The sequence below is a fragment of the Myotis nattereri genome, assembly GCF_964212035.1.
Source record: "Myotis nattereri genome assembly, chromosome: 10".
NCBI classification, from domain to species: Eukaryota; Metazoa; Chordata; class Mammalia; order Chiroptera; family Vespertilionidae; genus Myotis; species Myotis nattereri.
Window position 1 is genome coordinate 4,110,509 of NC_138085.1, and position 11,170 is coordinate 4,121,678.

The following is an 11,170-nucleotide window of genomic DNA, read 5'->3' on the forward strand; positions in this document are numbered from 1 at the left end:
ACATAGGGGTGCATATATTATTTCTGATTGCTGTTTCAGTATTCTTAGAATACATTCCCAGAAGTGAGATCACTGGGTCAAAAGGCAGTTCTATTTTTAAATGTTTGAGGAAACTCCATACTGTTTTCCACAGTGGCTGTACCAGCCTGAAATCTCATAAATAGTACTCTAGCGTTCCCTTTTCTCCACATCCTCACCAGCACTTGTTATTTGTAAATTCATTGATGGTAGCCATTCTGACAGGTGTGAGGAGATACCTCATTGTCATTTTAATTTGCATCTCTCTGATGATTAGTGACCTTGAGCATTTCCTCATAGTCTACTGGGCATCTGTATGTCCCTTTGGGGGAGATGTCTACTCAGGTCTTTTGTTCTGTTGTAATTGGATTATTTTTCTTCCTGGTGTTGAGTTATTTTCAAGGAAATGTGCATTTCAATGGACTGTCAAGAGTTGGACTACCACATTTATTAAAGAAATATATGCAAAAAATACTAAACATCTTTAAAAAGTCTACTGAATAGTAAATATAAGAACCAAGAATAATAATTGAACCCTGTGGTAGCTGTCATGGAGACAGACATAAAGAACAAGACCAAAGAATAGAAAGCTCCAAAATAAACCACCATATATTTGGTCAGATGAGGGGGCCAAGCAGTCTTTCCAACAAACAATGCTTGGAAAGCTGGATGTTCACATGCAAAAGAATAATGTGTTACCCTATATACAAAAATTAACTCAATATATATAAAAACCTAAGCCTAAGAGCTAAAATGCCAAAATTCTTTGAAGTAAACACGGGAGAAATTTTTCATGACAATAATTTGGCAATGATTTCTTGAATATGACACCAAAATCACAGGCAATAAAAGCTAAAACAGGTAAATTGGACTTCATAAAAATTAAAATGTTATGCATCAAAGGACACTAGTAAGATAGTTAAAAGGCAATCCATATAAAAGGAGAAACTATTTGGAACTCATATAACTGATAAGGGATATATAAAGACCTACTATTTAAGGACTATAAAGATCTAAAGCTCAACAACAAAACAACTCAAAAAATGGACAAAGGACTGAAAAAGGCATTTCTACAAAGTAGGTGTACAAATGGCCAATAAGCATATGAAAGGATGCTCAACATTCCTGATCATTAGAAAAATTAAAATTATAATAAGGTATACTTTACACTCTCTAAAATAGCTATTCCCCCAAAAGCAGAAAATAGCAAATGTTGGTGAGGATTTGGAACTTTGTGGATTGCTGGTGGGAATATAAAATATTGCAGAAACTATGCAAGGTGTATAGCAGTTTCTCATAAATTAAATATAGAATTGCAATATAATTCTGTAAATTCACTTCTATGCATATATCAGAAATATTGAAAGGAAGGATTACAATAGATATTTGTACACAAATACAACAGTGTTATGCACAATAACCAAAAGATCCATAAGCAAATGATAGCAAAAATAAATTGTGGTATATACATACAAGGGAATATCATTCAACTTTAAAGAAGAAGAATATTCTAATACATGCTGCAAAATGAACGAATCTTGAAAAAATTATGCTAATTGGAATAAGACAGACACAAATGGACAATTTTCCTGTGATTCCATTTTTATGAGGTACCTAGAATAGGCAAATTCATAGAGATAGAAGGTAGAATAGAAGTTTGCCAGGGGCTGAGGAGAGGTAGGGATGGGAATTATTGTTTAATAAGTACAAAATTTCCATTTGAGATAATGATAAAATTCTGAAAATCTTGATGACACTTGCACAACATTATGAATTTACTTAATTTTACTACATTGTACACTAGAAAAGGTTTTAAATCATAACTACACGTTATATATATTTTAGCATAAATAATAAAATGCTCATTATGAAAAAACAAGAAAAGTCTGAGAATCTGTCACAATCAAGAGGCGCCAATGGAGAAATGAGACTAAATGTAATGCAAACATAAAAAGTCATTAGGCAGAAACTCAAGAAATCTGAATAATACATGGACTTTAATGAGCAATAATGTATCAATATTAGCTCATTAGCTATAAAATTTTTCATACTAATCCTATCTAATAATAGACAAACATGGTAATTGACCCTACCTTCGCTACGCTCCCTTTGGCTAATCGGTGCAATATGCAAATTAACCACCAACAAAGATGGCGGCTAATTTGCATACTGCAGGCAGGGCGGGACACCGGGAGCCACCATCCAAGCCCCCATGTGTGACCCCAGGAGCCGCCGGATAGCCAGGCCGCAGGCAAGGCGACACCCCGGGACCCAGGAGCCGCCTTGCCTGTGGCCCGTGATCCTGACTGTGATTGGAAAGCCGGGCCACAGGCAAGGAGGCCCCCTGGAACCCAGGAGCCAGTCGGGGAGGTCTGCAGGTGAAGCAGTGATCAAGCTATGAGGGGGAGGGTGGGGGGCAGAAGGAGCTACAGGAGCAGCTCTGGCCGGAGACTGAAGGCTCCCGCCAGAGCGAGGAGCAAAGACTGAAGGCTCCGGCCGCAGCGAAGACTGTGTCCAGAGCGAAGATGGAAGGCGGTGGCCAGAGTGGAGGTCTGGGTCCCGGGTGCCGGAGGAAAACTGGTGCTGGCCGTCAGGGGAAAGAAGGCCTATTGCACGGATCTTCGTGCAGCGGGCCTCTAGTCTATTAATAATAAGGAGAACTCGGTATGGCATATATGAGAAACCTGTACTGTCTTTCCATTTTTCTGTAAATGTAAATCTATTCTGCATTAAAAAGCTCAGTTTTTTAAAGCCAAAAAGGTTTAATAATAGGGGAACACAAAGCAGAAGTCATTCCCATTCTCAGAACACAAAATGATTTAAGAAAACGATGGTTTGTTATTCTTAGGGAACAATCTAAAATCTAAAAAATATAGTCTTATTGTCCATGAACATAGAATTTCTTTCCACTTATTTGTCTTCTCTAATTTCTTTCAACAATGATTTTTAGTTTCCAGTGTGCAGTCTCCTGGCACCTGGTTAAATTTATTTCCATTTATTTTATACATTTGATGTTATCATAAATGGAATTCTTTCATTAGTTTTCTATTTATATTCTTCATTATAAGTGTATAGAAACACAACTGATATTTGTGTGTTTATTTTGTATCCTGTAATTATGATGATTTATTTGATCTAACAGAATTTATTTGTATGGAACATTTAGGTTTTTCACACATAAGAGCATATCATCTGAGAAGAAATAATTTTACTACACTCTTTCCAATTTGGATGCCTTTTATTTTGTGTTCTTGCCTAATTTTTCTTGCTAAAACTTCTAATACTATATTGAATAGAAGTGATAAAACTGGGCATCCTTGTTTTATTCCCGATTTCAGAGGAAAAACAGGCTTTCATCATTGACTATGATAGGTGCTATGGATCTTTCATATAAGGGCTTTATCATGTTGAAGTTTTATTCTATTACTTGTTGAATGTTCTCATGGTGAAGGATGTTGAATTCTGACACATGCCTTTTCTGCTTCAATTGAGATAATTGTGTGTTTTATTTGCTTCATTATATTAATGTGGTTCATTCCATCAATCAATTTTCACATGTTCCTCCTTCCATTCCAGAAATAAATTCCTTTTGGTCATGTATAAATCTTTTAATATGTTGTTATTATGATAAGTAGCATTTTGTTGAGGAATTTTGCATTCTTATTCATAAAGAATATTGCTCTATAGTTTTCTTTCTTGTATCAGGGAATGTTGGCTTCATAAAATACATTTGGGAAAGAAATATTCTCTTCTCTATTTTTTGAAAGAGTTTGTGTAACATTTGTATTAATTTTCCATCTAATGTTCAAATGACTCTGACAGTGAAGTCAACTGAACCAAGGAATTTTCTTTGCCAAAAGTTCTTGATTAGCAATTAGAAATGTTTAACTGAGATAGGTGTATTAAAGGGTTTCTCAACTTTGATGCAATTGATACTTTGGCTCAATAATTCTGTTTTGTGGAAGTTTGTCTTGTTTATTATATAATAAAAAGATGTTTATGAGCATGTCTGGTCTCTACTTATGAAATACAGTAACACCTATCTCTTCCCAAGTTGAAACAAATAAAAATGTCTCGAGATATTGCCAATAGTCGCATTGGGGAAAATAACTAATATATGGGATTTTCTTCTTCTTGTGACAAATTTGGGAATTTGTGTATTTCAAGAAATTTGTCCATTTCTTCAAATCATCAAATTTATTTGCATGCAATATTTTTATCAGTTTTTATAGTTCCACCTTTATTTTAATTTATTTTTAAAATATATTTTTATTGATTTAAGAGAGGAAGGGAGAGGGATAGAGAGAATTAGAAACATCAATGAAGACAAAGAATCCTTGATTGGCTACCTCCAGCATGCCTCACACTGGGTATTGAGCCTGCACGTGCCTTGACTGGGAATCAACCATGACCTCCTGACTCATAGGTAGGGGTTCAACCACTGAGCCACTGCGGCTGGGCTAGTTCTACTTTTTTTTAATTCTCACCCAAGGATATTTTTTCATTGATTTTTTTAGAGAGACAGAGAGAGAGAGAGAGAGAGAGAGAGAGAGAGAGAGAGAGAAATAGAAATACAGAAACATCGATGTGAGAGAAGCACATCGATTGGTTGCCTCCTGCACCAGCCCTGACCATGGCCCAGGCTGAGGAGGAGCCTGCAACCAAGGTATGTGCTCTTGAATAGAATTGAACCTGGGACCCTTCAGTCTGCAGGCTGATGCTCTATTCACTGAGCCAAAATGGCTAGGGCTAGTTCCACTTTTAACAGTGATCTTGCTGATATTAGTTGTATTTCCTCTAATTAATCTGTTTAGTCTAAGTAGAGGCTCATCAATTTTATTGTTTCAAAAATTCAATTTCATTATTTTCTCTACTGCTTGTCCATTAATTTATAATAAATTTTTATTATTTCTTTTTTGCTAATTCTGGCTTTAATTTCCTTTTTCTTTTATAACTTCTCAAACTGGAATCATAGATTGATTACTTTAAAACTTTAAAAAATAAAAACGTAAAGTTTATTCAAATCACTGCTTTAGTTGTAACACTCAAATTTTGATACATAGTGTTTTTCTAATTTATTTTTTCACTAGAGGCCCTGTGCATGACATTTGTGCACTGGGTGTGTGTGTGGGGGGGGGGGGGAGGGTGGTCCTCAGCCCAGCCTGCACATTCTCACAGTCCAGGAACCCTCAATGGATGTCTGTCTGCCAGCTTATGTGGGGAGCGGGCCTAAGCCTGCAGATGGACATCCCTCAAGGGGTTCTTAGCACTACTGCGGAGGCGGGAGAGGCTCCTGTCACCTCCACAGTGCTCGCCAACCATGCGCCCAGCTTCTGGCTGAGCAGCACTCCTCTGTGGGAGCATACTGACCACCAAGGGGTAGCCCCTGCATTGAGTGTCTGCCCCCTGGAAGTCAGTGCGTATCATAGTGACTGGTCGTTCTGCCATTCAGTCATTTTGCATATTAGCCTTTTATTATATAGCATTTCTTATGAGATATATCGAATGTCTTAATTTTTAAGTAGTTATGTATTTCCCATATTTTTGTTACTTATTTGAAATTTAATTACATTGTGATTAGGAAACATATATGTATACTTTCAGCCCTTTGTAGTTATTAAAACTCATTATATAACCTAACATATGATCTATGCTGTTAATGTTCCAAGTACACTTGAATATAGTGTTATTATGCAGTATCAGACATAACATTCCATAAAGGCTAATTAAATTAATTGATTGATAGTGATGTGTAAATACTCTATATTTTTATTGTTTTTGTTAACCTGTTTTCCTTCTCACAGAGACAGAAATATTAGAATACCAAACTATAGTTATGAATTTCACTTTATAAATTTTTTGTTTCTGTATTCTATTTTACTAGTTTTTGGTGAAAACATTTAAGTTCTACTATATTAGCAAATTTAAATTTCATTACAGTGTTTTCAACTACAATCACTATCCTATAAAATAAAAGCCTAATATGCTAAGTGTCCAGTCATCCAGTTGTCCGTTCAACTAATCAAAACACAATATGCTAATGATATGCTAAGGCCACTTAACCACTCACTATGATGTGCACTGACCACCAGGGGACAGATGCTCTGACTGATAGGTTAGCTTGCTGCTGGGGTCTGGCCGAGATGGGCTGGACACACCGTGGAGCCCTTCCGCTGTCCCTCCCCGGCTGGCCAAAGTCCCACATCTCTCCCCGGCCTTGATTGTCCACTGGTGGGTCCCTCAGTGTGACCTGCACCCTTTTGCAATCTGGGACCCTTCAAAGTATGTAAGAAAGCTGGTTTTGGCCAGATTCCACAGGCCAGGCCGAGGGACCTCACTGGTGCACGAATTCGTGCACTGGGCCTCTAGTGTCATATATTAGATCCTCAGACCATGTTCAGCATATAGTTGAACTTGGCATCTTATTACTGACTCTTTCTATTTTCCCCACTTCCAGCTCATGGTAAAAACTTTTACATGAATATAACATTTCTGTTTTGTTTTTTAGAATCCACAAATAAGTGATACCATGTGATATTTGTCTTTCTCTGTTTGGGTTATATCAGTTTGCATAATGCATTTCCAGATATTCATGCTTTCAAAAGTGACAGTACTTTCTTCTTTTTTAAAGCTGAATAGTATCCCATTATACTTAGATATAATTCAGATAGATGATATAGATATAGATATAGATATAGATATAGATATAGATATAGATATAGATATAGATAGATATATAATTCACATTGTCTTGATCCTTTCATCCGTTGATGGAGATTTGCGTTGTTTTCATACTGTGGCTATTGTCAATAATGCTTCAATGAGCATGAAATAGATACATTTCTTTAAAATAATAGTTTTCTTCCTTTGGATATACACCTAGAAGTGGGATTACTGGATCATATGGTGGTTCTATTTTTAATCTTTTGAGAAACCTCTGTTCTGTTTTTCATGTGGCTGCACCAGTTTACCTTACCATCAACAGAGTGTAGGGGTTCCTTTTTTCACATCTCACAAAAACTAACCTCTTATCTTTTCCATAAAAGTCTTTCTAGCAGGTGTGCAGTGACATTTCATTGTGGTTTTGATTTGCATTTCCCTGATGATTTGTGATATTGAGCACTGTTTCATGTACATTTGGCTATTTGTGTGTCTTCTTCGGGAAATGTCTTTTCATGTCCTTTGCCCATTTTTTAATTGTGTTATTTATTCCTTGCATATTTTGCATATTAACTTATCAGAAGTGTGGTTTTCAAATAATTTCACCCAATTCAGAATTATTTTGTTAGTGGTTTACTTTGCTAAGCAACTCTTTTGTCTGATATGGTCTCACTTGTTTTTGCTTTTGTGGCCTTTGCTTTTGGTGTCAAATAAAAAAGAAATCACTGCCAAGACCAATATAAAGGAGCTTATTCTCTGTTTTCTCCTAAAAATTTTATGGTTTCAGGTATTACATTCAATTCTTTTTTCCCTTTTGTGTTTATTTTTGTGAATGGTGTAAGAGTCCAGTTTCGTTCTTGGCATGTGGTAATCCAGTTTTCCCAGCAGCTTTCATAGTAGAAATTATCTTTTTCCAATTATGTATTCTTAGTTCCATTGTCAAAAATCAATTGACCACATATTATTTATATGTTTTTGGTTTTTTGTATCTTGAAGCTTTGTTATTAGGGCATACACATTTAAGATTGTATTATCTTTTTTGTTTTCCTTTAAAAATGTTCCCCCAATTTCAATATTCTCTTAAACTGAGTCCAATTACACATAGGTTAGACAATGCTAAATCAATATGTATTTAACACTGTGCTTTAGAAACTTTGTACTTCAGTCTATATAGCTCTACCTCCATTCTCCTCTATAATAGATAGTTTTGAATAGCATTTTAATACATTAAGTGATATATCACTTTTCCCATTGATGGATAGTTATAAATTTCTCTTTCCCCCAAAAAAAGGCGTTTAAAATAAGTGTTCTATTATTATACACATGTGCTATTGCTTTCACATAGATATTTAGTATTGGTTAGTAAAGGATATGTATACTTAAAATTTTGCTAGTAGAATCTGTTTGCATTTCAAAAATGCTTCACAACATTAAATTCCACAAAAGTATATATGAAAGTATTCATTTGACCATATTAGTAGCATTTGGTAATATTTTAAATTAGTTACATGAATTAGGTGAAAACTAGGAGTTCACTATTTTTTTTTAATTTACATTCTCTGGCTACAAGTAAGCTTGAAATTTTACTAAAACTCTGAATCATATGTTCATATTCTTTCTTCATTTATCATGTCTTTTTTAGATTTAAAAATATCCCTTTCATATTGTGATTTTTTTATTATTTGACTTTTCTATATCAAGCAAATAATTTTCTATACTTTTCCCAAGACTGTCACTTATTGTATGACCTTTGACTTATGTATATTTTTCTATTAGAGGACCGGTGCATGAAATTTGTGCACCGGAGGGGTCCCTCAGCCCGGCCTACACCCTCTCTAATCTGGGACCCCTCGGGGGACATCCCTCTTGCAATCTGGGGCCACTGACTCCTAACTGCTCACCTGCATGCCTGCCTGATCTCCCCTAACCACCTGTGCCTGCCTGCCTGATCACCCCTAACCACCTGTGCCTGACTGCCTGATGCCTCTAACCGTGCTCCCCTGCCAGCCTGATTGCCCCTAACCACCTCTGCCTCGGCCCCTGCCACCATGGTTTTGTCCGGAAGGACATCTGGAAGGACATCTGGAAGATGTCCAGTCTATCTGGTCTAATTAGCATATTACCCTTTTATTGGTATATATATGGAAGTTTTGCCTTTACTATTTCTGTAGTCTACCTCAGGAGGTAGTGTAGACTAGTGGCTAAGTAAATGGCTCTAGAGTTAGACTGCCTGAATTCAAATCCCAGTGTCCTTGTCAAGTTGGGGAAGAGATAGTACAAAGTATCAAGTAAAAACACTCCTTTGGTGTAGGAGTAGGTATTTTTCAGCAAGATGCACAAACAAGATGCAATAAAAATACAAGTAAGAAGAACAGTAAAATATTGCTATATTTTCATGTATTACAAGTATCAATCCACTTAAACCTCAGCAAAACCCTGAGGTATGGTATGATTTCCATTTCAAATATCATTCATACCATCCTTTATTCTTTTTTAAAAATTTAAATTCTTTATTGTCTAAAGTATTACATGAGTTTCCTTTTTCCCTCATTGACCTCTCCCCAGCCACCCCCACCCCCCAGCTCCTGCCCTCACCCCCCTACTGTCTGTGTCCATGGGTTATGCTCATATTCATGCATTCAAGTCCTTTGGTTGATCTCTTACCCCCTCACCCCCGCCTTCCCTCACTGGTTGGACAGTCTGTTTGATGCTTCTATGTCTCTGGTTCTATTGTTGTTCATCAGTTTATTATATTCCACAAATGAGTGAAATCATGAGAAATAAACCATCCTTTATTCTTTTGCTTTCATAAAATTTTTAAAAAATTAATTGATTTATTTTTTATTCAAATGTTATCCAAAGTTTCCAACAACATTTAATATAGTTCTTTATTTTTCCCATTAGCATGAGTACCCTTTTTAATATGTAAGAGCATTTTAATACTGTCTATAATGTTCAACTAACTTTGTTTATTTCTATATTAATACCTTACTAATTTAATTATTTGCACTTTAAAATCCATATTTAATTTGTTAAAACAAGTCCAGAATCTCTGTTGTTTCCCATTTTTTAAAAACAATTACTATAAAATTTCTTTTCCAAATGAAGATTATAATTTTCTTATAAATTGTATTAAAAATTGTCTGTTCAAAGTTTGAGATTGGCTACATTTAAAGATTACTTTGAGAACTGAGGACGTTTCAATATGGAATCTTTCTGTTTTATAAGGCATGTTTCAGAAATTATTTTATTTATTATATCTTTCAAAACAAAGTATAGATTATTTTTAAGATCTTCTGAGCATCTCCACTCATTTATCTGCAGGTATTTTGCAGTTTGCGTTGCTCTGGCAAATTAAGTCTTTTATACATAGATTTATTACTCAGTTATTCCTGGAGTAATTGAATTTTTATGTTAAATTCTTTGGGGACAACTCATTGATTTCTCTTCATTCTAATGTGTGTGTTTTTAGTGGTTTCTTTTAGAGTTTTTACTCCTTTCAAGTAGCCTATCAGATGGTTCAAAAGAGTCACAGTGTGTCACTTTTATTCTAATTTTCATACCATCATTTTTCTTTTTTTTTTTATCATACTGCATTGGCTAGAATAAATACTAAAATGTAGAATAGTATTGATATTAATAATATCCTCATTTTTCTTCTTTTATATAAAATGTTAAAAATTTTAACATTACATGTAATTTTAATGAAAATATTTTGTAACTATTTGATTCAAAGTTATGATTTTCTTTCTATTTTTACCCTATTAAGAGTGTTTATATTTGAGGCGTAATAAATTAAATTAATGGTCTCTATACATCTATTAATAATATTATTTATTTTATATTTAACCTGTAATGTCATAGAAATAGTTTTCTAACTTGAATTCCTTTTGTATTTCTTGCATAAAATTATACATTCTTAATAAAAGCTCATTTAGTTTTGCAAATCTTTATCACATTGCTTGTATACCAGTATGGCGTCTATCTTGATTAGACAGAATATAAGCATATCCCAGAAAACAAATAGAAAATAAAAATAGGGCAAAGTAATGTTTGAAAATGTATCTTTTTTTTCCAGATTTAACCTCTGTTACATTATTTCCTGCTTCTTATTCTATTTTTGCTTAAATAGCAAGCTTACAAATGTGTTGAGATATGTAACATGGGTTTTTAATTGCTCTATTCAGATGTCAAGAGAAAATATTTCAGGTTATCCAGTGTTGCTATTTTTCATTAAATGGGATAATAATGTTGTACAAAAGCAAAATTACAAGGTATTTATTATCCTAATTAGGAATAAAAGAATCCTTACTAAAACAAGCAAACAAAAGTTTTCCTTAATTCTTTTCCTTCCTTCCTTCCTTCCTTCCTTCCTTCCTTCCTTCCTTCCTTCCTTCCTTCCTTCCTTCTGGTTGTTTTGATCTTTCTCTAATATTTTATTAGTTCTGCCTTTTTCATCTCACATTCTATCAGAATTAAATGAAGTTAAAAT